This window comes from Podarcis filfolensis, assembly GCF_964270895.1.
Source record: "Podarcis filfolensis genome assembly, chromosome: 16".
Lineage (NCBI taxonomy): Eukaryota > Metazoa > Chordata > Lepidosauria > Squamata > Lacertidae > Podarcis > Podarcis filfolensis.
In genome coordinates, this window is record NC_139620.1 from 1,398,345 (window position 1) to 1,411,526 (window position 13,182).

A 13,182-nucleotide genomic window follows, 5' to 3' on the forward strand; every position below is an offset into this window, starting at 1 on the left:
TCCATTCCAGAAGCCCATTCAGCTTCCAAAATCTTCGACAACCAAGGCGCAGCTTCCAATTGGCTGCAGGAGCTTCCTGCACTCAAGCGGAAGTCACACCAGACGTTTGGCTTCTGATAAACGTTCAAAAACCGGAAGACTTAATTCTGGGTTTTCTGCGTTCGGGAGCCAAAACATTCCAAAATGGAGGCATTTGGCAACCGAGGTTTGACTTCATAAGGTCTCTACAACCAAAATAAGCAATAGTGGTGAAAGTAGGCAACCTTCTATTGCACCTTTCATAACTACATTTCTCGGAAAGTATCCCATTTACTATTAAATTTGTGTATTGTTCTGAACATATGGCAGTAATAGCTCTTCCTGTTTTCTCCAAATTCCATGATTTCAATTACTTTTCTTAAGAGGACCCAAGATATATTATCAAAATCCTTTTCTGGGTCCCAAAAGAACATTGCAAATGGTTTATTGATATTTCTTTCATAAAACTCCAAGGCATTTATTACTATTCTCACCTGGCCCTGGCCCCAGCCTTGTGGAACACTCTGTCGCAAGAGACCAGAGCCCTGCAGGATTTGACATCTTTCTGCAGGGCCTGCAAGATGGAGCTACTCTGCCATGCCTTTGGTCGGGGCCCAGTCTAACCCCCCCCCTTTATAAGGACCTTCTATAAGACCCTGCATGTAGGCGGCCTCCCTAGCTCTTCCAAGCAGCCCATATAAGACCACCATAAATAGTTGGGCTGGAGGGCTGCCGTATGATTTTACTTTGATCTTAATCTGATTTTAAGCTGTATTTTAATTGATTGAAGCTCTTAATACATATTGGGAAATACATATGATAACTCTTATACATTGGATATTTAATTTGGATTATGGATGTATTCAAGTTTTGAAAAGATGGCCCTGTTAGAATTTATTCAAGGTTATATACAACATCAATAAATAGGTTTATTAGAAAATGGTTATCCATTTGTAGAACTTGTGTGTATGTGTGTGGTCCCAATTTCCACAGTTGTTTCCACTGTTTCTCATTATAATTTTCTTGATCGCCCATTCAGGAGCGCCAGTTAAGACTTTGGTGAGATATGAAAAACATGTTTTTTTCTTGCAATGTGACAAAAAATTTAAAAGCCAGAGCAGATTATGGTCTGTCCTGTAATTACAAAATTAATCATAATTACGTCTACTTCTTCTCATTGCTGCTAGGGAATTCCAGTGGACAAATGCAGAATTATGAACCAAGACTGCTGGGTGTTATTAATATCCCCATTGTCATTCACAATCTGTGTTACTGAGAGCCAGGGCTCTGTCGGTCTGATTACTGTTTTTTTTTACATCGTGTAATTCCGGCTTTGCATCAGCTACATGTGTGGCTATTCTGCTCAGATGTTGTCATTCAGGGACAGTCAAATGACAGTATGGGAAGAAATTAAGATTTTCCCCTTCAAGATAGCACTATTTGCAAACTTCTTACTATTGCTGCTGCTACCAGTTGCATGCAAGGTTCTTATTTCTCAGTGTTGCATCTGGGACCCTCTTCCTATTCTTCACCAATATTATCAGTCTGGAGACCTCATCATTGCTGGCATTATGTCACAGCTTTATATAGCTTCAAGTATAACAACCTTCGAGAAGCCCCCATCTGCTGAACTCTTTGATGACAATGTGTAAGGAGATGTACTTTCCTAACCATATTATACACCTGTAATCAAAATATTCCACATTTGTGATATTGTTGTTTAGTCATTTAGTTGTGTCCACCTCTTTGTGCCCCCCTGGACCAGAGCACACCAGGCACTCCTGTCTTCCACTGCCTCCCGCAGTTTGGTCAAACTCATGTTGGTAGCTTCGAGAACACTGTCCCACCACCTCGTCCTCCGTCGTCCCCTTCTCCTTGTGCCCTCCATCTTTCCCAACATCAGGGTCTTTTCCAGGGAGTCTTCTCATGAGGTGGCCAAAGTCTTGGAGCCTCAGCTTCAGGATCTGTCCTTCCAGTGAGCACTCAGGGCTGATTTCCTTCAGAATGGATAGGTTTGATCTTCTTGCAGTCCATGGGACTCTCAAGAGTCTCCTCCAGCACCAGAATTCAAAAGCATCAATTCTTCGGCTATCAGCCTTCTTTATGGTCCAGCTCTCACTTCCATACATCACTACAGGGAAAACTATAGCTTTAACTATATTATTTCATCATTATGCACCATTTCCCCCCTTTTAACAGTTCCAGTGTTTATGGTTGAGGGTAAATTTGCTCAATCAATATTGGTAACTATAAACAGTGTCTGTTCGCAGTGAGCAAACACACAATTGTGAGTAGCTCTTTTAAACTATTTCTGTTTCGAAATCAACAGCTTTTAGTACTTTCCACACTATTTGTGTAGAGACATATTTCCCATTTTCAGTTTTGGATTCATTTATTGTTTATCGGTCACCTATGCTGAAAGGAATGGTTCATCACTTTCAAACAGTGAGTTTTAGGTTATCCTTAGAATAATGAGAACTACGATGTCCTCAACTCATTTTAAAAATCTTCCCCCGTTTGTACAAGCAGCAGCAACAGCAACAGTAATGGGATGAGGACTTGTAGGAACAAAAGTAATAATATTAGTAGCAACAACAATGGTATATTAAGTTTCTGCCCTAGAAAAATACATGCACAATGCTGTGGGAAGCATGGCTCTGAGACACATGTAAATGTGTGATGAATATGTGAAATTTCCAAATGCACAACCTTAATTACAAAATATCTCAGGATTTAACTCAAAATAAATTGCAATTAATATAAGAAAAGCACATTCTATTTTTTGAGTTTTCCAGAATTCAGTAGTAACTAAAGCATTGCTATGGGATGCGGGTGGCGCTGTGGGTAAAACCTCAGCGCCGAGGACTTTCCGATCGCATGGTCGGCGGTTCGAATCCCCGCGGCGGGGTGCGCTCCCATCGTTCGGTCCCAGCACCTGCCAACCTAGCAGTTCGAAAGCACCCCCGGGTGCAAGTAGATAAATAGGGACCGCTTACTAGCGGGAAGGTAAACAGCGTTTCCGTGTGCTGTGCTGGTGCTGGCTCACCAGGTGCAGCTTGTCACGCTGGCCACGTGACCTGGAAGTGTCTCCGGACAGCGCTGGCCCCCGGCCTCTTAAGTGAGATGGGCGCACAACCCTAGAGTCGGACACGACTGGCCCGTACGGGCAGGGGTACCTTTACCTTTTTAAAGTATTGCTATGTATAATTGAATGATGTGAATGCATATGTACTCTTGCTCATGGGAACAACACATCCATATTTGTCTGCCAATGTTACCAAACATTCTCCTACACTGGGTGCATATATTAATAGAATCATAAAATTGTTGAGTTGGAAGGGACCCTGAGGGTCATCTAGTCCAACTCCCTGTAACGCAGGAATCTCAGCTAAAGCACCCATGACAGATGGCCATCCAAATTCTGCTTAAAAACTATCAATGTAGGTGAGTCCACAACCTTCCAAGGGAGTCGGTTGCCCTGTTGAAGAGTTTTTACCATCAGGAATCTCTTCCTGATGATTAGTCAGAATCTCCTTTCTTGTATCCTGAAGCCATTGGTCTTTTTGAGACAACTAGATATCTTTATAGAAAAAGAAAGGAGAGAAGAAAAGAAAGAAAAACAGGAAAAAATAAAATAAAAGGGCTTCAGATTCTGTCTGTCAGTTACATAAAAAGAATGATTCAGAACATTCACTCCACAACGTTCAAGTATTCCAGTACCCATAAACCAGTATTTTTCCAATCTTGAAATCCAGTTATTGTGTGTTCACCTTCAATTTCAAACAAGCCCAGAAACGGTTCCCAATTTATAATATTGTTAAAAGTCAGCAATAGGTTTTCAGTAGCTAAACATACCAGCTTTGCCTCCAACAATTTCAGCAAGCATGCCTCCATATTAAATAACGATAAATCTTTCCCTCTCTGTATGTATAAGAGTATCACAGCTGTGAACATACATTGAGACAATATTCAATATACATTGGTCCACACTCAGTTCTTTACCTTCAGTTTCCACTTCTTGTAGTATTTGCTATGTTTTTCCAGCCTGATCCCATTTACGTTTCCATTTGCATTTCTTCCATTCTTTTTTCACAAAGCGTGCCAGGGATTTAATAGCTTTGTAACCTGGGATCACACCGAGTCGTAGGGAGAGCTCTTTTTCTCTCCATTCCACAGATGTCCAGAAATCTCTCCATGTCTCCATTTATAACCTCATTTATGTTTCCCAGAATCCCAGTTCTATCACTGAGTTGCTTCATTTCTCCATATGCCTGCATTCTCCCAATTCATCGAGTGAGTTCTTCCAGCTCATCAGTTGCTCCTTGTAGCTTTGCCATAGTTTCATCTCTCAGTCTTGCCAGTTCTTTGTTGTCAAAAGCTGCTATCAATTTCATTCACCTCTGATTTAATTTAGTTCTGTGCATTTTTATATATGAATCTCATTTCCAGGTCAGTGACACAACTCTACCAGCACATTATGGCCTTTGTATTTGCTGTAGAGGAGATCAATGAAAACCCCTATATCTTACCCAATGTCACACTGGGCTGCCACATATATAACAGCCATTTCACCGCAGGCTGGACTTATCATGCTTCAGTGGAACTCCTCTCTGGACGGGGCAGACTCACCCCCAACTACAAGTGTGATAGTGAGAGCACTCCAGTAGCAGCCGTTGGGGGACCAAACTCAGACTTATGTCTCTACATGTCAGCTGTCCTGTCTATGTACAAGATGCCACAAGTAAGTTAGGTGTATAGACATTTGCTGGTGAGAGATTTGTCCAAAACATTCTTACCCTGTTTGCTGAGGGAGGTTTGTGTTTTGATTTCATGCAAAGGTTTACAAAAATCACATTTTCTAATATTAATTGAATCAGTAGAATAAAGTTCCAAAGCAATCAGTACTAGTATGGAAAGCGCTGCCTTCAAGCTGCGTGCAGATATTTGAGTGCTACAGTGGAGAGAAGCATTTCCTCTCTAAACATAATATCCATAAATGCCAGTTAGATAGATTTAGTCTCACCCTTTGCCTGTACAGGGAATGTCTTTCTTTCTTAAGGCTTCAGAAACATGATCCATGATCTGCATTGTTTGAAATGGAAAATGCTTTTTTATCACCTTAACACAGTATTCAGTCAATCAACTATTACTGGCAAATCCGTATGACATAATTTCCTTTAAATCAGCACGCTGTTGTTGTTGTTTAGTCGTTTAGTGGTGTCCGACTCTTCGTGACCCCCTGGACCAGAGCACGCCAGGCCCTCCTGTCTTCCACTGCCTCCCGCAGTTTGGTAAAATTCATGCTGGTAGCTTTGAGAACACTGTCCAACCATTTCGTCCTCTGTCATTCCCTTCTCCTTGTGCCCTCTATCTTTCCCAACATCAGGGTTTTTTCCAGGGAGTAAATCAGCACGCTAGCTGGCCTTAAATTTGTTGCACCTAGTTCTCTCTCTCTCTCTCTCTCTCTCTCTCTCTCTCTCTCTCTCTCTCTCTCTTTCTCTCTCTCTCACACGCACATACCTGTTCCCATATCTTTCTAACATACACTTGCTTTCTTGTTCCACTCACTGTTCTATTACTAGCATCCCAACTGCATATATACATCACCCAAATTTACAAAGCTTATGTCCAGGGTACCTCAAGGACTGCCTGAACCCTTATATCCCAGCTCAATCACTAAGATCATATGCAGGAGCATCTCTTGTCATTCCATGAGTTGACAAGGCTCATTTGACTACCACAAGAAACCAAGCTTTTAGTGATTTGCACAGTATTGACTCAATTCAGTTCAACCCAATCTCCTTTATTGGCATAAAAAGAGTGCATTGTATATATGGATCAGAACACAACACAGGTAACAAAACATAGTAGGAGGTACTGTGGGATAAAACCATCCAGACATCATGAGAAACAAAGATGGCTCTAAAGATCTATGGGGGCGTAATTTCATGGCGTCACTCAAAATTTTTGCCACTTTCTCCACAAAAGTCAACAGAGACTCAGCAGGTGTCTTCTGCTTCAACTTGTAAATGTCTGCTGAAAAGTTTTATATACCATCAGTTTTATGTAGATAATGAAGAGTTCATCTTTCTACCATAGTTGCCTGATTTCTGATTTCTGATTTTTGATTTCTGATTTTTTAACTCTTTTTTTGTAGGGTTATTATGGTATAGTTATTATGTCCAGTTATTGTAAAATTCTTTGATGTTTTGAATGAATTGATATATATACAGCCATCTGCCTTGTATAACTAAAAGTCACTTCCACCAATACTTTTCCAAAACCACTCCCTTCTAATTCTATTAACCTAATGGAATTATTTGGGGGGGGGGGCAGGGGACCTTCTTGTCCATAAACGTTAATTGAAGAAAAAAATATTTAGTTTTGTTGAAACCTGATATCACAATGTTGTGACATTATCTTTAGCTCATCTACGGCTCTTCTCCTGTGACAAATAGCAACATCCAAGGAGCTTTTCTCCATCAGATGTTCCCAAAGGGTTCTTATCAATATAAGGGGATTCTCCAGCTCCTGCTGCATTTCAGATGGATATGGATTGGGGTGTTATCTCTCGAAGATGACACTGGAGAGATATTTGTACAAAATGTTCTTCCCATGTTTGCCAAGAGAGGCATTTGCATTGCTTTTCAAGAAACATTTCCTAAACTAACATTTTCCAGTGAGTTTTATGATACACTTGAGGAAGGTTCAAAAGCATTGGATATTATTATGGAAAGCACTGCCAATGTTGTGGTTGTGAATGGTGAAATTCATACCATGATGATAATGAGGGCTATGCCCAACCTTCAAGGAACAGATGATATACCAATGCAATCCAAGACAAAGGTCTGGATTATGACAGCCCAGATGGATTTCGCTTCGTGTTCATTTCTGAAAAATTTGGGTATACAAGTCTTCCATGGAGCTCTATCCTTTGCAGTCCACTCAAAGGAGATTCTTGGATTCCAGAAATTTCTTCAGATGAGAAATCCTAACTTGGAAGTTGAAGATGGCTTTATCAGAGACTTCTGGGAAGCAGCATTTGAATGTGTTTTCCCTCATCCATCTCTAGAGAAAGCATACAACAAATGTTGCACTGGGGAGGAGAAACTTGAGGACCTTCCTGCATCTGTTTTTGAAATGAAGACAAGTAGCCACAGCTATGCCATCTACAATGCTCTATATGCTCTTGCACATGCTCTGAATGCTATGCATCGCCACACAATAAAATACAGAGCAATGGCAGAAGAAGAGAAATGGGATTTCCTAAGTCTACACTCCTGGCAGGTAATGAGAGAGTCCAACATAGGGTTGCCATATGTCCAGATTTTCCCAGACATATACAGAATACTGCAGCCAGCAGAAGTGTCTGGGCGGAAATTGTCAAATGTCTAAGTAATCGGTCAAATGTCAGCAGTGCCGTTTTTGCTGATTTTCCATAAAAATAGCTCAAAAATGGTAGTTAGGTTTTTCTTCTGCAATTTTGCCAAAACAGCTCAACAACTTTGCTCCCAAAACAATTGTTCTGTCCGGATTTTAATGGTTTGAAATATGGCAACCCTAAACTAATAGAGTTTACTATATCTGTGAGTATCTAGAAATTGTTTTATGTCATTTTATGTCATTTTGCACCCTATGGTGTTAACTGCTTTGAGAGTTGTGCAGGTGGGATAAAAATATTATAGTAAATGCATATCACTGCTAAGACATGGAGTCCAGGAAGGTGTAACTGTTCTCTGGTTTCTTTTTAAAAACAATTTATACCATTCCCACTTTTTTGTATATCCTCTGATATTTAACTGTTTTGAGTGCTGTGATCTCAGTGGACAGATTGAATTTAAGATTTCATATCATTTTCCTAGTGCAAAAAATACTCTCCAAAGAGCATTTCCATGAATCATTACTCAATTTGTTACACAATCAGTTTCTAATAAGTCCCTTATACAAAAATGACAAAGATTAACCTGCATAGTTTTTTAAAGAACAATGAACCATAGCCCTCACATGTGAAATGTAATCAGCTTCTTGTAAATGCAAATCGTTCAACAAATCGTTATGAATTCCATTTTTTATTCTCCCTTTGATCTAGCTCCACAAAATTCTGAGAAGAGTCTCTTTTAACAATAGTGTTGGGGGGAAAGTTTCCCTTGACCAAAATGGGGAATTAATTACTGGATTTGATATAATCAATTGGGTTGTGTTGCCAAATGAGTCCTTTATTAGAGTCAAAGTTGGAGCAATGGACACACAGGTTGCCTCCGAAGAAGGCTTCAGCTTGGATTATGATGCCATTGTGTGGCCCAACAGGTTCAACCAGGTAAAGTCCACTCCAGGGATTCTCCATTCATTTCCTCAATGGTCAATAAATGTTTCACTGGTTAAACCCTAAAACAGATATCCCTCACAGTTAAATTAAATGTGGCTGGGAGATCTGGGACCACAGCACCAATCTAGATCATCTTCCAAAGTAATGATTCCAATATTGATGAGGAATACATCAGGATCAAACAAGCGCTCAACACATTGGACAGAGGGACAAGGATTAATTTTGATGAAAGCATTCAGGAAGCTTTGGGGCTATCCCTTCTTGATATCCAAAGGGACTGAATAGGTTGTCTAATTACTGTTTTACTAACATATGGGGGTTCAACTAAATGACCCTTGGGATCCCTTCCAACAATTCTATGGTGTGATATAATTGGCTGTGCAGCAGATTCAGCCAACTCCCAAACAGAACCAGGCCCATTCAGGCCAATTGGTGTCCTGTCCTGATAGGCTTGAAGCAGCTACTAATCACTACAGGGTGGACCAGCACATCCAAAATCAGTTTGTAGAAATCTGTGCCATTTTGTACCTCAGAGCAGCCCCTTTTAAGAGCAGAATGTCTCTGAAATGTGGCAACTGTTAATTATAATTGAAGATAAGGAGAACGCCTAGGTGGAGACCCCACCCAACACTCTCCAATCACATGCTGGGCAGTGTGACACTGAAGGGGTTTATTTTCTATCTTTTCCCAGTCAATCCCAGTCCTATCCTTCTGTGTGTTCTTTTTTTAAAAAAAAAATGCTGTGTTTTAAAATTTTCTCACTGCTAATCATTGTTGCTGCATTTATAGTTTCTCACAACAAAATATCAGGACACAGCTCGCTTGCTTTTTAAAATAATTTTTATTAGTTTTCCAATATACCGCCAATAATAGCCAAATTATAACAATGATCAATTCATTCCCAAATAATACAATTATCAAAGTGCCAATCAACTACCAATTAATACGTTTTAGTTAAAGTGGCTCCCCCCATAATGGTTTGGGTGCATTTCCGATCTCATATCACTGCGTTCCATAATCTCAATTAATGTTGGTTACATTTCAGTTATGATAATAATAATCCCTTAGTCAACAGCTACATGATTAATGATTTCCATTCGTGATGTTACAATATATAAATTTATAAAGCTTCAAGTGAGGAACTCAAACTATTAAGGACCCAGCTTGTTTTCTACATCCTAGTGGTGTTACACCATTTTATTTTTTAACCCAAGTGCAGCGGGCCAGAGGTCACTGGTGGGAGGAGTTTGGAAGTGTAGATGCTGCAAAAATGGAGTGACAATGGCTTGTGATCTAAATGGCCACAACTTTATTGATTACAGTTTTAGGCCGGCTTTGGCATAGGCATTGGGTATTTATCCTGAATCAGCCAATGCTATGATAGGGTCTCTACTGCGACTTCAATGAATATTTTACTTTTTCTCTTTGCTGACAATTTGCCCCTCAGAAGACCCCTGATTTTTGTTATCCTACCAAGTGGGCTGCTGCCTGCCCATTAATCTCCAGGTTTTTAAAAAGATAAACACAAAGGTTCTCAAATACTTGGTGTAAGAAACTGGGCAAACACATGAGTATGAGAAGTTGCAGAATTGAGCACTCATGGTCTTTGTAATATTTTATTTTTAATGGAATTTTAAAGGGGACTAGCATGGAAGCCCCTGGAGTGACCCACCTGAAATTTGGGAGGGTGAATCCCCTTGTAGGGACTACAGTGTCCCCAGCCTTCATGGCACTATGTCAAATAAACAAGAAATTTGTGTCCATTTTGCTTCACAATGCAAGTCAAAGGGACTTCCGGAGGTATGTAAAATCCAGATCATGATCCAAACGAGGTTATAAATCAGGTAAGATTTACAGACTGGAGCCACAGATCAGGTTCCAGGGGTCCTCGCACAGCCCTAGTACATTAACAATATTGCTAAAAGAGAATGTCTTTATCCTGAATCATAGAATCATAGAATCATAGAGTTGGAAGAGACCACAAGGGCCACCGAGTCCAACCCCCTGCCAAGCAGGAAACACCATCAGAGCACTCCTGACATATGGTTGTCAAGCCTCTGCTTAAAGACCTCCAAAGAAGGAGACTCCACCACACTCCTTGGCAGCAAATTCCACTGTCGAACAGCTCTTACTGTCAGGAAGTTCTTCCTAATGCTTAGGTGGAATCTTCTTTCTTGTAGTTTGGATCCACTGCTCCGTGTCCGCTTCTCTGGAGCAGCAGAAAACAACCTTTCTCCCTCCTCTATGTGACATCCTTTTATATATTTGAACATGGCTATCATATCACCCCTTAACCTCCTCTTCTCCAGGCTAAACATGCCCAGCTCCCTTAGCTGTTCCTCATAAGGCATCGTTTCCAGGCCTTTGACCATTTTGGTTGCCCTCCTCTGGACACGTTCCAGTTTGTCAGTGTCCTTCTTGAACTGTGGTGCCCAGAACTGGACACAGTACTCCAGGTGAGGTCTGACCAGAGCAGAATACTTCCCTTGAATCTTCAGTGTTATTCTAAACATTTTGATAACAACAATAACAACATAATAATTAACATGGTTATGGGTTTCTAAAGACAGAGGTTCCAACACTGTGTCTAGTATTGTGGTGGTTGCATTAAAAGGAACCCTCACTTAAAACTTCTGTTATTTTTTTACACCAACTGATTTCTAAACTGCAGGTTTCTTGGATGGGCCTGTGAGACATGAACTACCTAACTTCTCTCTCTCCCCTCTCTCTCTCTTAAAAATAAACAGTCACGACCTGCTTCTCTGTGCAATCAGAACTGCCACTTTGGTTATAGTCGTGCCAAAAAGGAAGGGAAGCCATCTTGCTGCTATGATTGTCTCCCATGTTCAGAAGGAAAGATTTCCAACAAGGAAGGTAAGAGATGTTTTGGACAGTATTTATAGACTCCATCAGGTATGATCCAGTACATGCACGTCAGAAACTAATTTCCCTGATTCTTAAATTGTATGGATTTGGCTGATAGTATGCAGTTAAACGCAGTCGCACCTCAGATCCCGAACGCCTTGCGACTCAAAGGTTTTGGCTCCCGGATACCGCAAACCTGGAAGTGAGTGTTCCGGTTTGCAAACGTTCTTTGGAACCCAAACATCTGACAGGGCTTCCGAATGAGTGCAGGAAACTCCTGCAGCCCATCGGAAGCCGTGCCTTGGTTTTCGAACATTTTCGGAAATTGAACAGACTTCCGGAATAGATTCTGTTTGAGAGCCAAGGTATGACTGTATTGCCATGGGTCAGATTGGCCATACACAGAGGGCATGGAAGAGGGTGCCAGCAAAGGGAGGGGTGCGGGAATGCCTTGGGGGAGGACAAAGATCACCCAGAAGAGGGTTGCTTGGGGGAAATGACAATGAGGGTAGAGAGTGTCCCACCTCAAGTTGTCAGGATAAGGTGGATATGTGGCACCTGGAAGAGGGTAGCAGGAGGGCCTGGGGAGTGAGCACAGGACTGGTGGAAGAATTGCCGCAGGGGCCTGATCCAAGAAAGAAGGAAGCCCAAAGACCTCCTCCCCACTGCTGTTGTGGCCTCAAGACCATAGGCAGGCAAGGAGGAAGGAACAATGTTATTTGCCTTGGAAGCTAAATTTATTTTTGTTTTCCAGACATGGATGACTGTTTTCAATGTCCACAAGATCATTACCCAAACAATGCCCAGGATGGATGCCTTCCCAAGAAAATAACCTTCTTGTCTTATGGAGAACCCTTGGGGATCAGTTTGGCCACTTTTGCCCTCTCCTTTTCTATCACCACAGCTTGGGTGCTTTGGATCTTTGTTAAGCACCAGGACACTCCCATCGTCAAAGCCAACAACCGGAACCTCACCTATACTCTCCTCATCTCCCTCCTGCTCTCCTTCCTTTGTGCTTTGCTATTCATTGGCCAACCTGAGAAGGTGACGTGCCTCATTCGACAAATTGCTTTTGGCATGATCTTCTCATTGGTAGTTTCTTGCATATTGGCCAAAACCACCCTTGTGACTCTCGCTTTCATGGCCACAAGACCAGGGTCTAAATACAGAACATGGGTTGGGGGGAAATTGTCCAAATCCATTATTCTTTTCTGCACCCTTACTCAATCTGCAATTTGTTGTGTGTGGTTGGCAACCTCTCCCCCATTCCCGGATCTTGACATGCATTCAATGACTACAGAAATTTTACTGGTATGTAATGAAGGATCAACTATCATGTTTTACTGTGTCCTGGGTTTCATGAGTTTACTGGCCTTTGGCAGTTTCATTGTGGCTTTCCTAGCTAGAAAACTGCCCGACAGTTTCAATGAAGCCAAATTTATTACCTTCAGCATGCTGGTCTTTTGTAGTGTGTGGTTGTCCTTTGTTCCAACCTACCTGAGCACCAAGGGCAAATACATGGTGGCTGTGGAGATCTTCTCCATCTTGGCATCTGGTTCTGGCTTACTAGGCTGCATCTTTTCCCCCAAATGCTATGTCATTTTACTGAGGCCTGAGCTGAACAGAAGGCAGGTGTTAATAAGAAGAGAAAATCAAAGAATCAACTAGTCTCTTTAAATTCAGCTCTAACTAAATCCCGTTTGATTCAATAACATATAATTAGAAAACAGTGATCCATCTTTCCAAATAATTTCCTCACTTGAGTAGGCACCTTCTCTAATTCCAACTCTTCTCCCACTTCTGCCCTGGACGCACAATGTGGCTTGCTGTCACCTTGTAGATGTCATCTGATATGTTGGAACCCAGGTAGACAAAATTGTCTTCTACCTCAAGTGTGTGGTCATCAATGCTGATGTGTGAAGTGCTGGTGATGTCTTGACCCCGGATGTTGGCCTTTGTTAGGCTGATGGGCA

The 13,182-nt window shown here is 41.4% G+C and overlaps 1 protein-coding gene across 1 annotated transcript in view; it reads right to left on the bottom strand.

Moving 5' to 3' along the window:
• The window catches only part of METTL25B (methyltransferase like 25B), a 464,705-nt gene that overhangs the window by 404,734 nt on the left and 46,789 nt on the right, over positions 1-13,182 (bottom strand). The gene's annotated exons all lie outside the window — the stretch shown is intronic.